At 44.5% G+C, this 16,926-nt stretch overlaps 1 protein-coding gene across 2 annotated transcripts in view; it reads right to left on the bottom strand.

The window, feature by feature from the left end:
* ALS2CL (ALS2 C-terminal like) overlaps positions 1-16,926 on the bottom strand; it is a 645,425-nt gene that overhangs the window by 55,058 nt on the left and 573,441 nt on the right. The gene's annotated exons all lie outside the window — the stretch shown is intronic.

Raw genomic sequence — 16,926 nt, 5'->3', positions numbered from 1 at the left:
TAAAACATACATAGACAACAATTCAATATTATAAAGCAAATGCGGGCATCAACATTAAAGAAACTAAAAGTCCATTCACTCACCACTACTTCCTTTATATTCAGTAATTTTAATACAAATAAAAACAAAATCACAAAATGTAAACAAGATGCATTCATCAATGCTGATTACAGATATGCCTAATCTGTAGAAGTAAGAGAAAACTGACAAGGTGTTCCAATATAAAATAGGTTGCCAAACACTAATACATCTTTATAGCTAAAACGATATATGAGGTTGGAGTGGCACACAGGAATGCATTTCGATGAAACCCGAAACTTGCATTGGATTTCAAAATGTAAATACAACAGTGACTTATCAAAAGTCTCAAATCTACTCAGTTTGTTTTTGTAGGCATGGGGGAAGCATCCATGCTAGCCACAAGGTTGTGAAACATTATAAGAAAATAAAATGATGAAAAGCATGAGTAAAAAGTTGAAAAGTTATAACAGGCAAGCACTGCCAAAACCAACATTGGATCTAATGTGGTAATTGAAACACGGACATGTAGAAATTATGTTTTCATGCAATAGCACTTTAAGCTCACATTTACTAACTTTGTTGGTTGACACACTCTTTAAATATATGTGATTTACCTTGTTGAAAGTGCAATTTAAATGTGCCTTTTCATATTTCTTAGTATGTGAGGTTGAGTGTGCAAAGGCTGTGGGGATGTATGTTTCATGTGCAGAGGTATCTATGTCTCTCTAGTTGATATCTGATAACCCACATTATTTCACGAATTCACCCTGGCATTCTCGAGGCACTCAAAAAGCACCAGCAAGGTAGACACACAGCAAGATAGGAAATAAGCAAAAAAAAAATCTAGCCATAGGCTTTTATTTTTTTGTTAGAGAATTTCCAAGCAACTTTTATATTTTAGCTAGAGGCGGATGTCGGCTGCGGTGAACCACGCTCCGCCTAGCAACAGGTGACCGCGCTTCTCTCCCCCGGCAATGGCGATTCGGCGTTTGTGGACAGCGCGGCACGGCTCGAGGTGGAGCTGTGATTCTCGGCAGTGCTCAGCGGGCGTGCTCTGATGCTCCGCCGGCTTTCTGTCAAGAAGGGTGAGGCTGAATTGGAGTAACTGATTGAATGTGCATTGAGGCAGCGCTGCGGAGCCGGCATGAGTGACTCTTCAGAGGAGGTGGGAGTGGGTGTCCGAGAGACTGAGAAGCTGAGAGCAATTAAATGGAGGGGGATTTCAGAGTTTTTGGAGCTGGGTCAGCCGGTGCTTGACTGAAAATAGAGCTGATGGAGCAACGGCTGGCTGTTCGACTGATTGACTGACTGGAGGGGCAGCTGCTCTGCTTCGTTCCATTGGGAGGTGAGGCGGTGAGGCGATTCTAGGATTTGCTCAGAGAAAGGTTGCTTTGGTGATTTAGCAGTTTAAAAAATGGAGAAAGCAGATTTATTTTTCCATATTTCTATTTTTAAACTTACCCTCCTTCAGCTCATTGTGTACGGTATGAACTTAAATTTGAATCTATAAGAAGGAGAGGAAGGGGTCAAATAAAAAAATAAAAAACTGTTGTGCTTTCGTAAGAGGGAGCTAAGGATGGGAAGACACAATAAAACAACAATCCTGTCGCTAAAGTTGATTCTGCGGCAGGTTTAAAGGCTATAACTCGCCTGGCGCAGGCGAAAGCGCCTCCCTCAATGATCAGAGCTGGACTTTCGGTCAGCGGTCCCGGCCTCAATTCCAGTTTTGAAAGTTCAGAAGAGGAACCAGTTGAGGAACCTGGTGAGACAGTTCTGGAAATAGGGACTCCACTAGCCTAGCCTCCGATGGAGAATATTGAAACTACAGCGAAAAGGTTGGAAGGGCACTCAGTAGAAGGAAACAGTAAAGAAGAGGGGAAAAGCATGAAAGAATTTCCATTATTTGTGAAAAAGACATCTCAAGCGGCCCTTCCCCAACTTAATGCCCAACCTCCACAACAGGCTGAGAGGGCAGTGGTGATTGCAGATACTGTCAACATCCAACATCAGTCTGGGTTCCCTTCTACATCAACATCGGCAAAAATCCAGGCTGCTCCCTCCCTCTCTCAGCTGCCTGGCACAAGAACTGAATCAAAGTTCCACGACCCAAGTAACTTCCCCCTTCTCTGGGGTCACGCCTCTACTCCATATCCAGCTCATGCAGATTCAGACTCCGTGAGTGTATGGAACAGGATTTCTAGCAGGAGCTCAGGAACTGCTGCAGCTGTCAGATGACAATAACGTGGGACCATCAGGTCAGCCTCCGGCGAGACAGAAAGAGATACAGAATCGACAGTTTATGGTTCCAGAAAAGGTAGAAGCCTCAATCTATGGTTCTTCTGATGCGCCCTCACAAAACAGATGGATATCAAGATCCTGCTAAATTTAATTCTTGAGGAGATAAGAGAAATGAAGAGGTCCCTAGAAAATGAGATAGCCTCTCTCCATCAGCGCCTTGGCAAAATTCAAGAAGCCAGATAAAGGATCACCCAACTAGAGGACCAAATGAGCTCAATGCTCTCGAAAGTCAACAAAGCCACCAAGGACAAGAACACTCGAGAGAACAAACTTGAAGAGCTTGAAAACCACTCACAGCGCTCAAATTTGAGAATAGTTGTGGTTCCCAAGAGGAGCAAGGGTACCCAGACGGTGCAATGGTTGGAATCCTTTATCAAAGAAAGGGTATTGCCAGAGCATAATGGGGATCTCACAATCACAAGGGCCCACAGAATTCCATTTAATCCGTTGCCTAACTCGAACAGTCCATGCACCATCTTTGTTAACTTCGCTGACTATCGCATCAAGGAAAGGATTTTGGCAAAAAACATACAACAAAGACAATTTCCGATTAACGAAATTTCAAATTGTCAAATATTCTCTAATATGTCAGCGGCTGCTGCTAGTAGGCGCAAATAATTTGTCAAATTACTCTTTCTCTTCAAAGCTCATGGCGCACAGGCATCGATAGCCCAGCAATCCAAGTTACGTGTCCTTGTGAGGGGAAAATTTCTTATGTTCTCTAATTTAGAAGATGCTCAGGGTCTGCTTAAGGAATCTCACCTACAAAATGAATTGATAAGCTGGACTCATAGTTTCTGTCCTCACTATTGCCGGGGGGAGGTGGGTTACTGAGGGTGCAAGTCCATGGCACCCATAGGGGAAGTTGGGGGGGTGAGAAGTGGTCAGCGTGGTGGTCCACATTTCTAGAGGGGTGTTAGGTGGAGGGAGGAGGGGGGCCAAAAAATAGGTGTAGCAGTAAAAAGAGCAGCAGCAGGGGCAGTGGGGGAAAGATCATCAGGATTGTGGGAATGATTGTTCACTATTTGAAATTTCATCCAAATGATTAATAAGTGCTGTATTTTCTCTGTCAATGTCAACAGGATACTTAACAAGCAAAAGTATGGAGGATTAAGTAGGTGGCTAGCTTCCATCTCGCCCCAGGTACTATTTCTTCAAGAAACTCATTTAAAAACCAACTCCCCAAAGCTATTTTTTCAAAGAGTTTTCTCCCATGTCTTTTTTGTTTCAGCTGGACTAACGAAAAGAGGAGTAGCTATCTACTTCTGTAGAGGTCTTCCATGGGAATTTGGCCAAATCCGGAGAGACCCCTTTGAAAGGTGGATCTGGATTGAGGCCAAATGAAGCGGTATGCCATTAAACTTTGTGAATTATTATGGTCCAGAGGTAGATGATACTACAGTGATACTAAAGATCAGTGAGATATTAAGGGGGGCACCAGGAAAGTCTATTTTGGGTGGAGACTTTAATTTTATTCAAAATCTTAAAAAAGACACCTCAAACAAAAATAAGAAAGAGTTGAAGCCCAAAACCAAAATGTCTTAGATGCCTTACGACAGGAAGATCTTTTGCTAGATCCCTGGCGTCACTCTGATCCAACTGACTGTAAATTTACATGCTATTTTCGCCAATTTCATACAGCCTCCCGAATTGACTTTTTTTAATGTCCCGATCTCTGAAACATTCAGGTATTGAAATAGGGGAAAACTCTTTTTCGGACCACTCCTTCGTTAAGCTTGAGTTGGAGATTGAGGAGGGCAGGAGGATTAGATCCAGGTGGCAGATGGATCATCTCCTCTTGCAGGATCATCAGTGGGTTGTCGATATAAAAGAATGGATATTAAACTATTTTAAGATAAATAAAAATACAGCAGAAATATTCTCAGTCTGGGGTGGGTTCAAAGCCGCCTTGCGTGGGCAAATGATCGCGTTTTCAGCCGCCCAGTCTAAAAGACAGCGAGACAAGATCGCTAAACTTCAGCGTGTGGTGGACAATGCTATGTGCATAAGAAATGCCCAGTCTCAGGGGACGGGTGATGCCGGAGTTCAGCTGGAAAGGGCAAAGAAGGCACTGAAGGAGTTTTTTTTAATTGAAGAAATAAGCAGCTCTAGAACAACCAACAACAAGTCTACGAGGATAGTCAAATCGTTGGTAACATATAGCTGGGGTAACCAAAACAAAACAAGAAGCAGCCCTGATATCTGAAATTATTGATCCTAAGACTGGAGACACTCTAATGGATAAGGACGGCACAGCCCAAGTCTTTATGGAGCATTACTCTCAGTTATACGCTATTAGATACGAGGTAGGACTGGACCAAATCTATAAATATTTTGAGGAGGCAAATTTTCCCACTTTGTCAGAGCTGCTCGTCAAACAAATTCAGCTTGATTTATCTGAAACAGAAGTTTTAAATGTGATGAAATCTATTGCAGGGGCTAAAGCCTGTTGAGTGGATGGGTTACCAATCAAACTTTTACAAATTGTTTTGTAAGGAATTGACTCCCTTCCTGGCAAAGCTGTTCAACACTATTAAATCATCAGGTCATGTTCCCCCTAATTCAAATGAATCTATAATTGTCAGTTTTGTGAAAAAGGGGAAAGATCATAAGGATGTCAATTCTTACGGGCCGATTAGTCTCCTTAATGATTTTATTTATTTATTTATTCTTTATTTCGGCCGGTTGGCCATAAAAGACACACATGTATACATACAACAGGATCATAGCAATATACGTACATCAATACTTTTTAAAAACAATTAATTTTTTAAGATTCAGTGCAAAATTAATTTTTCGCCAGCCTCTTTAAAACATATTTCGTTTAGCAGCAAAAGATAAGCTTTTGAAGGAGTCCTACTCAAAGCATCTGGCCAGATTTCCTGCGAACAAAATACACAGAATAGAGGAACTTACTAATACTGAATACAATAAACTGGGCAGTGTTAGTTTTTAAGATCCTATATGCTGTAAGACAAGATCTAGTTCCTAGGAGCGCACACATGGGTTTTAGCCATCTTTTTCGGGCTTTCGAATACGCTTTGCATATAAACAACATGTGGACCTCGTTCTCCATACAAAAGGCTGAGCACATAGGACATCTCCCACTTTTGCTGTTCAGACATTCCAATTTTTTCTTTGACCAACGTTCTATATTAAAGTTCAACATAAGATTCCCATACCTAAATTTCAGAAAAAGAGACTTCGCCATAGGGGGCTCTATTTCGTCCAAAAAGGATTCAAAACAGGGTTCATCTTTAAAGGATAAGAAATCTTGTATTAGGGTCCCAGTTCTACTTTCATGTGCAAGCCTTTTAGTCATATAAGACCAAAAGGCTTTCTTTACTATGGACTTGGCGTATGGTGGTAAATTCTCTGGATTTTCCCACAACGAATACAAGCCCAGCATTGTGAGCCATTTTCTAATATGCCCAAACCATAGAATGGAGTTAAAAAAGTCCATATTCAGTAACTATCGAAGGCCATTCCTGTAATCTAGCAATTCTGGGGTAGACCAAATCCTTATCCAAAACATTAATGGTCTAATGATGGTCAGATAATCAGTTCGTTTAAAATTCAGATCTAATTGGAGGGGAATTAGTGGTGTACTAGTGGGAACCCTTACAATTGTTCTCATGAATTTGCTATCCAGGCCTTTGAAGCTCTCCCTGGCCCAAGGTCCCCATATCTCAGCCCCATATAGCGCGGCAGATTGGATTTTAAATTTAAAGAGTTTCAAGTACAGGGGTTACGCTCTTGCTTGTACTGGCATTCAATTTATTAATTATTGGTTTGACATTGTGGGCGTATGACACCTTGCTTTTCTCAATTTGGGCCTTCCATGTTAGTTTTGAATCGAGTATTACCCCCAGATAGGAAAAATTGTCCACAGTTCCTAAAGTTTGGCCATTCAGGATCAAATTCCCTCTGTCCGGTCTACTAGGATTCAATGCCATACATTTAGTTTTGTCAACGTTTATTTCTAGTCCTTTGGTCACACAGTAGCTGCTAAAGGAATTTAAGAGTGCCTGGAGGCCCTTCTTGGTTTGGGATATTAAGATGGTATCATCCGCGAAGAGCAACGCAGGCACCCTCTCTCCATTAAGCTGTGGTGAATCATTGCTACAACCATTCAGGTGATCAGGGACATCATTGACAAATATAGAAAAAAGGGTGGGGGCCAAGACGCATCCTTGCCGGACACCACGCTCGATTGGGATGTTGCGCGTCAGCTCACCATTTGGACCCCATCTAATATTTGCATAATTTCTAGCGTGCAACTCAATTATTTGTACCAAAAGACTCCCTGGCAGTCCGGCTTCATTTAAGGATCTCCAGAGCAGGTTGCGAGGGACAAGGTCAAATGCCGCTCTCAGATCTACGAAAGCTACATACAAATGACCTTTCCTAATGTGCACATATTTCCAATATATACAACAAAATCTGAAGACCTGATCTATGGTACTGATCTTGCTCCTAAAGCCTGCTTGAAATTTAGAAAGTATTGCTGACTCCTCCAGCCAATCATTTATCCGAAATAGTAAATGTTTGGCATAGAGTTTTTGCAGGGTGTCCATTAAACTAATAGGTCTGTAATTTGAAGGAACAGATCTATTCCCCTTTTTGAAAATTAAAACAACTTCTGCTGCATGCCAACTATCGGGGAATTCACAATTTTTGGACAAAGCATTAAACAAACGATTTATATAAGGAGCCCAAACTTCAATTTCGTGCTTGTAGAGGTCGCCCGGCATTTTATCAGGGCCAGGAGCTTTACTATTTTTTAGTTCATTAATTGCCCTTTTCGTTTCGTCCAGAGTGAAATCAAGACATTCAGAAGGTGGAAGTAGCCGTGGAATCTCGTCAACACCTCTATCATATTGTTTTTACAGAGATGTAAAGTGTGACACCCATGTCAATGATTTTAAAATTCTAATGAAAGTCTAGGCTCAACGCTTTACCCGTATTGCCCAGGCACTAATTCATAGTGATCAATCCGGGTTCGTTTGCTGGAAGGTCTATGTCCTCCAACACTGGTTCTTAATTCAGGCCCTCGATTACTCAACGATCAATAAAATTCCAACGCTGATTATGATGGTCGACGCCGAAAAGGCGTTCAACCTGGTCAATTGGGACGCACATTTTATTGGACTGGAAACATTTGGTATCCCTGTTCAAGTCATAAATATGTGGAGTAAGAAGGCTTCTAGGGTTAAGCTACCAATACTACAGTTGGAAACTAATCTGGGGGATTTAGCTTTATCAAGAATTCAAACCTATTATCAGGCAGCGATCTTGGATCCCACAGCACACTTATTGGAACCAAATGGTTTATTCAAATTTTTTTTTTTGATAAAATGATTCAGGAGTCTGGTTCGCAAATTCCAATATTTTTAAAGACATCAAAATTACAGAAAAAACCCCTAAAATAAGACGGTTCGAGACTTTTCCTACAGATTACAGTCCTTTTTAAACAAGCTGGGTCCTCAGGATTTAATTATTTGAAGCTAGAGGAGTGCAAAATGTTCGGTCTTCAAGTACACTCGAGTTGGCTTAAAAGATGGAAGGATGGTGGTATTGAGAAATTGGGTCACTTTTTAATTAATAGGAAAGTAATCTCCTAGCAGAAGGTTAAAAATAGATATGGCAATCAAAATGAGCCTGGGTTTTTGGAGTATCTGCAGATTGTAAATGTAATAAATAAATACGGTCTATTGTCAAGTGGTGCTCCAACAAAGCAGGTAAATGCTCTATATAGATTTAAACTAAAAGGGGGCGGAAATTGGTATTCTCAATTGAGAAAGTGTAATGAGCTCCCCATGGTTGAAGAATTCCTGGAAAAAGTTACCCGGGAAACCAACTGTTCTTTCTCTTGCCAGGAATGGCAGTCTACTGCACAGCTAGGAAGCCAGGCCCTAAGAGCAGCCAACTTTAAAAGCATGGCTTTTTTATCTCAGTGGTTGACATACTACACCCCTAAAACTCTTAACAAACGCTATTCGGATGTGGAAAATAAATGTTTCCTATGCCAGGCAGAAGGCAAGGGAGATTGGCTTCACACATTTTGTACGTGCCCAAAACTCGAACTATTCTGGCTCAAGATCTTCTCGGCAAAAAGCCAGGCAATAAAGAAGAGGCTTGACCCCGAGGCAGAGGTAGCTCTCTTTGGCATTTCTAAAGCTAGGTCTGATTTGACCAAAGCCGAAGAGACCTACATGGCGATTTGCTCTTTAGTGGCTCACTCACTAATTCTCCAAAACTGGAGGTCTGAAGATGTGCTTTCCTATTCAAAATGGTACGCGCTACTATGCCCAGTGGGCATAGTAGCGCGTGAATAAATCATATTTCATTCATTCAAATAAAAGGGAATGGACTATGAGATTTGAAGAAGCTTATGCTAAGAGGGTTGGTGCAACAAAAAAATTAAAAGCGTTTGGAAGTTTTTTGAAAATTGCAAAACTATGATAGAAATATAATTATTAAGAGATGTATGTATTGATGTGTTGGGGAGCACTTTAGCACACTGCACTTTTTTCTGCTGTATATTTAAGGAAATGCAAAAAGAACAATTGATGGACAGAATGCAGAACAATGTCATACATTCACCCCAGTACAGAGATTTGGGCCTTAATCCATTGTTTTGTTGCTCACCATGCCATTCCAGTTTAGACCCAGCCATATGCAAATCAGTCTTGACCCTGTGCCCAATGGGAACAGTCCAGCCCGAACTGCCAGGCCAGGTCCTCCTTGAACTGGAAACAAGCATCCTAGGACCGGTTTCGGGCTTTCAGCCCTCATCAGCCAGGATAGCTGACTCCAGTGGCATGGAGAGCACAACGGCACCTTAATATTACAGTCTTTTAACAATATTAGTAAGTCGTCACTTTAGCAAGTAGCACTTTAGCACTTTAGAAATCTAAGTAGTAAGATTAGGTTTTATAATATTGTAAGATCTAGCCAGACTTTCGATGTCTTTTTTAAATATTGGGTGTTTAGGTGTTGCTATTTAATCCATAGAGGTTCCACTTGTGAATAATGAATAAGAAAGTGTTTTATTCTAAAATGTTGGTGTTTATTCTTGATGATTAATGATATCACAATATATGTACTATCATCTGCTCTGCTCAATAAAAAATTTACAACAAAAAAACTTTTATATTTTACCTCGACATCAAGTTTGGTTGAGGCAAAGTGATGGTATAAGGGAAGCATGACAAGTCCCACGGAGAAGAGTATGAAACGTGGCATTTGTGAATGAGGATGACAAGACCCTGGAAAAGGAGGGCAGATCAGGGCATTGGAAATGAGGCTGGAAAGATACAGAGAGCGTAGGAGGAGGAATTGGGTCTCCAGGAGAGGGTCTATTTAGAAATGGAGCATCACTGACAAAAAGGTCAGCCGTGACACGAACATGGTTAAACAGAAGAAAGGGGTTGATAGGGTGGCAATGGCCAGGTCATTTTTAAAGGAAAATACTTCAGGTGATTAAAAGAGTGCACTCTCCAAAATGTTGCTATCAATGCAGTATCACAAGACCCAGCAAAAGGAAGAAGTAATAAGTCATTCAGTGATTGAGGCTGACCAGACAAAGATAGAAAGGAGTAGTGTCTGGAGCATCTGAAATGAGGCAATGCACAAGGAGTAAAGAAGGGAGCAGGGAAGTCGAAATGAGGCTGACCCCCCTGGTAAGTGAGTAGGGGCTGGGGCATCAGGAATGAGGCTGACAGGTCATGGAGAATGCGTCTATAGATATGGAAAGGGAATATTGTAGCCTTCAGGATGGCCTGACTTCAAGATGGCCGCTCCAACAAAAAAAGTCTTTAGGATGGCCTTGACAGGGTCAATTTTCAAGGAAATATGAAACAGCTTTTGTGTTGTAGCGGGATGTCAAGTGTTCAATATTGTGAACATCCCATAATGTTTGTGTGTGACAAGATACAGTGAAAGGAGGAGGATGCGCTGAATTGGTAATGAAGGTGACAGTACACAGGGACTAGATCAGTGAGGGGGGCATTGCGAATGAGCCTGATATGACAAGGGTAATGGAGGAAAGAGTGGGAATGATTCAGACAAGACACCAGGAAGAGGAAGATGAGAATAAGGCATGAAGGTGTTAAAAAACAGGTTTACAGTCTGTAGATACAGAAAAGGATGATGTTGGCATTAGGACACATGCCAAGATGACCAACCCATCTTGGCACTCTTTTATATCTAGGTAGTCAAAGCAGTGATTGTAAGGAGGCAGAAGCTGAAGAGCGACATGACAATGTAAGCACCAGGTAGGCTGCCGCATTTGGAACAGTCTGGAGCTTTTTGAAGATTGCCTTGTTGGCACCCGCATGTAGGCTATTTCAATAGTCTAATCTGGAGGTGATTAGAGATGCTGTAACAGTTTTCCTTGCTGTAACTGGGAGAAGGTCAAAACACTTTTTTAGGGATTTACACCTTCATGCCTTATTCTCATCTTCCTCTTCCTGGTCTCTTGTCTGAATCATTCCCACTCTTTCCTCCATTACCCTTGTCTTATCAGGCTCATTCGCAATGCCCTCCTCACTGATCTAGTCCCTGTGTACTGTCACCTTCATTACCAATTCAGCGCATCCTCCTCCTTTCACTGTATCTTGTCACACACAAACATTATGGGATGTTCATCCCTGTTCATGAAGCAAAATTACGATCGCAATAGCTGCGAATTAGCTATTGCGATCGCAATTGACAGAAAAGCAATTCATCATTGCAAAAATACAGATTCTCAGAATCTAGGAGGAACCCCTTTTGCGATTCAGAATTAGCGAGAACCCATGGATTCTGCGAATTGTTTAGCAAAATCGCATAATAATCGCAAACGCTAGTCATGAAAACTCGCAAATTGCGAAATAGCTTAAAATCGCTATTCGCGAGGCGCAATTTAAGGAGAACCAAAAGCAGGTGGTAACCATTAAGGAAAAAAAAGAAAATTACTAACGACCCACAGGTGCAGTCCTAAACAAACACACTTAAGGAAACACAGTAGTAGCATGAGGACTCTCACAATGCCAGGACTCTACATGGTGGTCAGGCGGCGCAGGCTCCAGGCTGCAGCACGGAACAGACGCAGGATCCAGGAGCGAATATTCCGCCTGCGGGTCACCCTGCTGGGACAAACAGCGGAGCAAATTTACTCTAAGTACCGCCTGAATGGGCCAATGATCTTAAAGCTGATCCGGGACCTAGACCCCCTGATGCAGCACCCAACAAGGAGGACCAATGCCGTGCCCACCTATGTCCAGGTCTTGTGCTGCCTGCACCTACTGGCCTCCGGAAGCTTCCAGGGGATAGTCGCGGTTGCTGGGGGGATATCCCAGAGCACCATGTCCCGCTGCCTAAAGACTTTCCTGGAGGCAATGCTGACCCGGCTACAACACTACATCTCATTCCCGACAACCCAACAGGACTTGAATGAGACCAAGCTACAGTTCTACAACTTGGCGCAATTCCCACATGTTATCGGATGCATTCACTGTACCCACATCCACATCTGCCCACCAGCACAAACGGAATACATCTACCGCAACCGCAAGTCCTACCACTCCCTCAATATCCAGATGGTGTGCTACGCAAAGACCTACATCACGGACATAGTGGCACAATACCCGGGGAGCACACATGACTCCTTCATTTTCCGGCACAGCGGCATTCACACACGACTGGCCAGGGGAGACTTTGGCGAAGGACACCTACTAGGTAAGTACACATGCCCCCATATAGTACACTGTGATCATGTAGCTGCACAGAACATGCACTCACCCTCTGCTCCTTTCATTCAGGTGACAGCGCCTACGGTCTCCGTGAGTACCTCCTCACCCCTTACCTCAACCCTGCAACACCACAGCAATGGCGTTACAATGCAGCACACATCCGCACTAGGAATTGCATTGAGAGGACATTTGGGCTTTTGAAGAGCCGCTTCCGCATACTGCATAAGACAGGTGGGGCCCTCAAATACGAGCCTGAGATCTGCTGCCGCATTGTTGCCGTGTGTGCAATACTACACAACATTGCTACTAAGCGCAGGATACCTGTTGATATATCTGGCAGTGAGTCGGAAGGGGACAACCGCCCACCTGCACATGATCGTCATGCACACGGGGAAAATCCAGCTGAAGGACACAGACGACGCAACCAAATCACAATTAACTGTTTCTAGTGCACCCACTCCCCTCACCCAACACTTCACTCATGCATAACAATTGAAATAATGACATGAGTCTGATGTACTGTTATTGAATAAATATTATTGTTGTAGTCACAATAATATGGCATTATTTTCACAAGATGCATTTGAGGTGTACTGCGTCATACATCTCTTGATTTGTTAGAGGGCATGCTTTTCTCATCAGCATGTCCCTGCATGATGAGCACAAATGTCAATGGTGCCTCTGGCCCGAGGCTCCGATTGGCCTATCAACATCTTCCTCCGGATTTGCCCGTGAGGCCGCAGTGGGCCTGCTGTTGCGGCGGGGAACTCTAACCGGTGGCAAAGACAGGCTGATGTGGCTAGATGTTCCCTCACTAGCGTCATCCCCTCCTGCTCGAGTGCCCGTGCCACGTCCTGGCAGCATTGGACCATGATCTTCGGGACATCTGGGATGTTGCGTTGCCAATTATATAATTGGAGCGCGTGTACGCCGGGAGGCGTGTTAGGAGCTGGCGGTGGCGGCACCGGGTGAGGTCCCGCTGGGTCAGCATGACCTCAGTGTTTGCCTCCACTGCTGTGGTCATGCGCTCCATCCGGTCGGACAGCTGGCCAACATTCCTGGCTGTATTGTGAAGCTGCAGATGTATTGCTGCAAGGTGTTGTGCCTGTTGTTGGTGGACGCGCAGCATGCGGCACTCTATTGAGAGATCCGGCACACGCACAGTCACCCCTCTCCTGCCGGGGCGTGGTGTAGTTTGGCGCCCTGACCTGTCCGCTGGACTGGGTGGGCACAGTAGGTGTGCGTTGTGTTGGTGGCCTGGAGGCTGCTGGTGTTTCTGGTGCAACTGGCATGGGTCTCACAGTTGGCGTTTGTGGTGCGCCTGTTGTCGCTGGCGTTGCAGGTGGTGGTAAGGCTGCTGGCGCTGGTGCTCGCACTGATGGACCAGGTTGTGTGGATGGATGTGCGTCACCCTCAGAATACTCTGGATTATCGGCAATTTGCAGCCCCTCACTGTCGCTGCTGGTATCTTCAGCGCCACCTGTGATGTAAAGTGAACGTTGATTAGTTACATGTATCTTGCACATGGAAGGTTGCTACATGCATGCAGGCTAGCATTCCCTGACTTGCTGTTGGATTGACTCTATTATGACATGTCTGGCTGTATGGGGCTGAATGTGAATTGTGGTCAGACTACATGTCCCACAATGCAATAGTGATTTTCTGGTGTGCATGGGCTGCATGACTGGGGTTTCTGATGGGTAGCTCTAGGGTCATGGCCATTGTTAGGGGACAGGGGCGCAGTCGCATGGCACTTACCTTGGCTTTCTTGGGTGGGTCGGGAGGAGTCCAGCCGGGTTACCCCCACGCATGCCTCAGGTTGCAAGGCGTCCTCGACGAGGTCCTCCAATGGTGTGTCGGAAGTGACAGTTGGCTCTCCCCCTCCTGTTGCAACGCGGTCACCCAGCCTCTCGGCGATCCTCTCCTTGGCACGACCTCGGAGATCGTACCACCTCTTCTTGAGATCGTCGATTGATCGCTGGGTGACTCCAACTGAATTGACTTTTGCACGGATGCGCAACCAAATTCGCCGTTTGTCGGCCTCTGGCACCCTCCTGGAGTCCTTCCCAAACAGTCTGTCATGATCTCGACTGACTCCGTCAATCAGATGTTCAAGCTCCTGTTCGGAGAATTAGATTTTTCTCTTTCTCCCACTGGAACTGGCCCCTGCTGCTTCCTGTGACATTGCTGCAGTGGGGTGTAACCTGATTCAGTTCTGGAGGTGGTTTAGAGTGGAGCTCTGGGCAGTGCTGCTTCCAAATCAGACTCTGTATTCAGAATGAGGGAGGGAACTGCCTGCTTCCTGGTTGTGATGTCATCACTGTGCTCGAAATGCGACTTCCCGTTTTTGCGATCTCGCTAATAGCGAGATCGCAATTTCAACACGGAAATCGTCCGATTAATCTGCGATTTTTGGAATTTCGCAATCGGCTTTTGCGGCCGAATGCGAATCGCAATTTTTTCCGCATATTTTCATGAATACCATTATGCGAATTCTAAATTGCGATTCGGTATTTCTCGCAATTTAGAATTCGCAGAAAATGGGTTTCACGAATCTAGGGGTTAATCAGCTGAAAACATTTCCCAGCCACTGATAATGCTTGTGGACGGAAAGATAGAGTTGAGTCAAATTTTACCCAAAGATTGTTGAGGGGGAGTGTTAGGCGGCCACCAGAAACTGAGGGGTGAAAGTATTAACTTTGCCTAGGAGCATGATTTCTGTCTTTTGTGTATTACACTTCAAATGGTTCTGCTTCCTCCAGTGTATGACCTCCTTGAGACAATGTTGGAAGTTCTCTTCAGCATTGGCAGAGTGTTTGTCTAATGCTAAAATCAGCTGAGTATCATCAGCATATGAGGTGGTTTCAATATTGAATGATGATATCAGTTCTATGAGGGGAGCCATGTAGATGTTAAACAACACTGGGCTTAATATAGAACCCTGCGGGACACCTATGTGCAGGGGTTTTATGGCTGACTGATAGTGACCAAGCGTGAATATTTGATGACGGTCTGTTAAAAATGATTTAAGTCAGTCTAGAGCCAGATGGGAGATGCTGCATGCTTTGAGGCGATGTAATAAGAGAGCATGAGAAATGGTGTCAAAAGCAGCTGATAAATCGAACCGAATCAGAACTGCATTTTTACCTTGATTCAGGGTAAATTGGAGGGTCTCCGAAGTATATAAAAGTGCCTATTCTGTGGAATTTAATGGCTTAATGCCAGACTGAGTAAGGAATAGTGTGTTAGGGGTTTCAAAGAAGGTCAATATTTGACTGTTGACCAGTTTTTCAGTAATTTTACTGAGGCAAGGTAATAGAGAGATAGGCCAGAGGTTACTTTTTCTGGAGGGACTTAACTGCTACGATTTTCCATTGGGGGGGTAGTGCTGCTAGTGAAAGTGAAGAATTAATTATGCTCTTAATGAATGGGTTAACAGTGCCAATGATGGCGTGGTGTATCTTTGGGGGGCAAGGATCAAAAGGAAATCCTGACTTGCAAGAAAGGATAGCTTGGCGGGATTGTTCCATGTCAATCATTTGAAACAAATGTAAATGGTGTGCCTCGTTCTGGGGTTCAGATGCTAGTTTCGTGTTGGGGTGAGGTATCCCCTTAAAATCAATGTGAATGTTTTGAATTTTCTGTAAAAAAAAATCAGCTTTTTGGTTACAGAGAGATCTAATTCAAGTCATTTAGGGTGCGTGAAATATTTCAATTTTAAAAATGTTTTTGGTCAGAGTCTACTAACGCAAATAATTTGGTGTAGTATGCCTTCTTTTCTAGTCTAATTTAATGGTGATATGCTTTTAAGGCATTAAACTGGGAGAGTTCTTCTGATTTATAGTTTCTGCACTATCTGCGTTCAAGCTGTCTGCATTGAAGGTGTAGTTCTACCAGTTTTTGTGTGAACCATGGAGATGAGATTTTGGTGCTGGGGTTTTTCCTTTTTAAATTGACTGAGGGGGTAGAGCATGGGTACTCACAAACGTTCTCTCGGGGGCCAAATTTACAGTGTGGTTTGTGTCTGAGGGCCGCACCGGTGGGGGCGGGTCAGTGGGGGAGGGGGCAGGGCTAGAGCAACAAAAAAAATGTGACCGTGAGATTGAACACAGGTCCCTGCAGCGGACGCCTTCGTCCACTGAGCCACCAGACCCAGCATACACATATCTCTCTCTCTCTATCTCTCTCCCTCTCTCTGTCTCCCTCCCTCTATCTCTCTCTCTCTGCCTTCCTCGCTCCATCCCTCTATCTCCCTCTCTGTCTCCCTCTGTCTCACTCACTCTGACTGTCTCACTCCCTCTCACTCCCTCTCTCCCTATCTCTACCTCACTCTGACTGTCTCACTCCCTCTCCCTATCTCCTTCTCTCTCCTTCCCTCTCCTCCCCTCTCCCTCCTTCTCCTACCTTCTCCCTCCCTCTCCTTTCATCTCCTTCCCTCCCTGACCATCCCCATCACTCCCCTTCCCCCTCATCCCCCTTCTCCCTTCCTCACTCCCCTTCCCTCACTCCCTCCCTCACTCCCCTTCCCTCACTCCCCTTCCCTCACTCCCTGCCTCCCCTTCCCTCACACCCTGCCTTCCTTCCCTCACACCCCTTCCCTCATTCCTTCCCTCCTTCACTCCCCTTCCCTCACTCCCTCCCTCACTCCCATTCCCTCACTCCCCTTCCATCACTCCCCTTCCCTCACTCCCTCCCTCACTCCCATTCCCTCACTCCCCTTCCATCACTCCCCTTCCCTCACTCCCTCCCTCACTCCCCTTCCCTCACTCCCCTTCCATCACTCCCCTTCCCTCACTCCCTCACTCACCCCCCTTCCATCACTCCCCTTCCCGGCACGGTGAGGTGTTAGCCGGATGCTTTTTCACATCTC

The sequence above is a fragment of the Lissotriton helveticus genome, chromosome 10 (assembly GCF_964261635.1).
Source record: "Lissotriton helveticus chromosome 10, aLisHel1.1, whole genome shotgun sequence".
NCBI classification, from domain to species: domain Eukaryota; kingdom Metazoa; phylum Chordata; class Amphibia; order Caudata; family Salamandridae; genus Lissotriton; species Lissotriton helveticus.
Note: the sequence above shows the minus strand (reverse complement) of the source record. Positions and strands in the feature narration are given on the sequence as shown.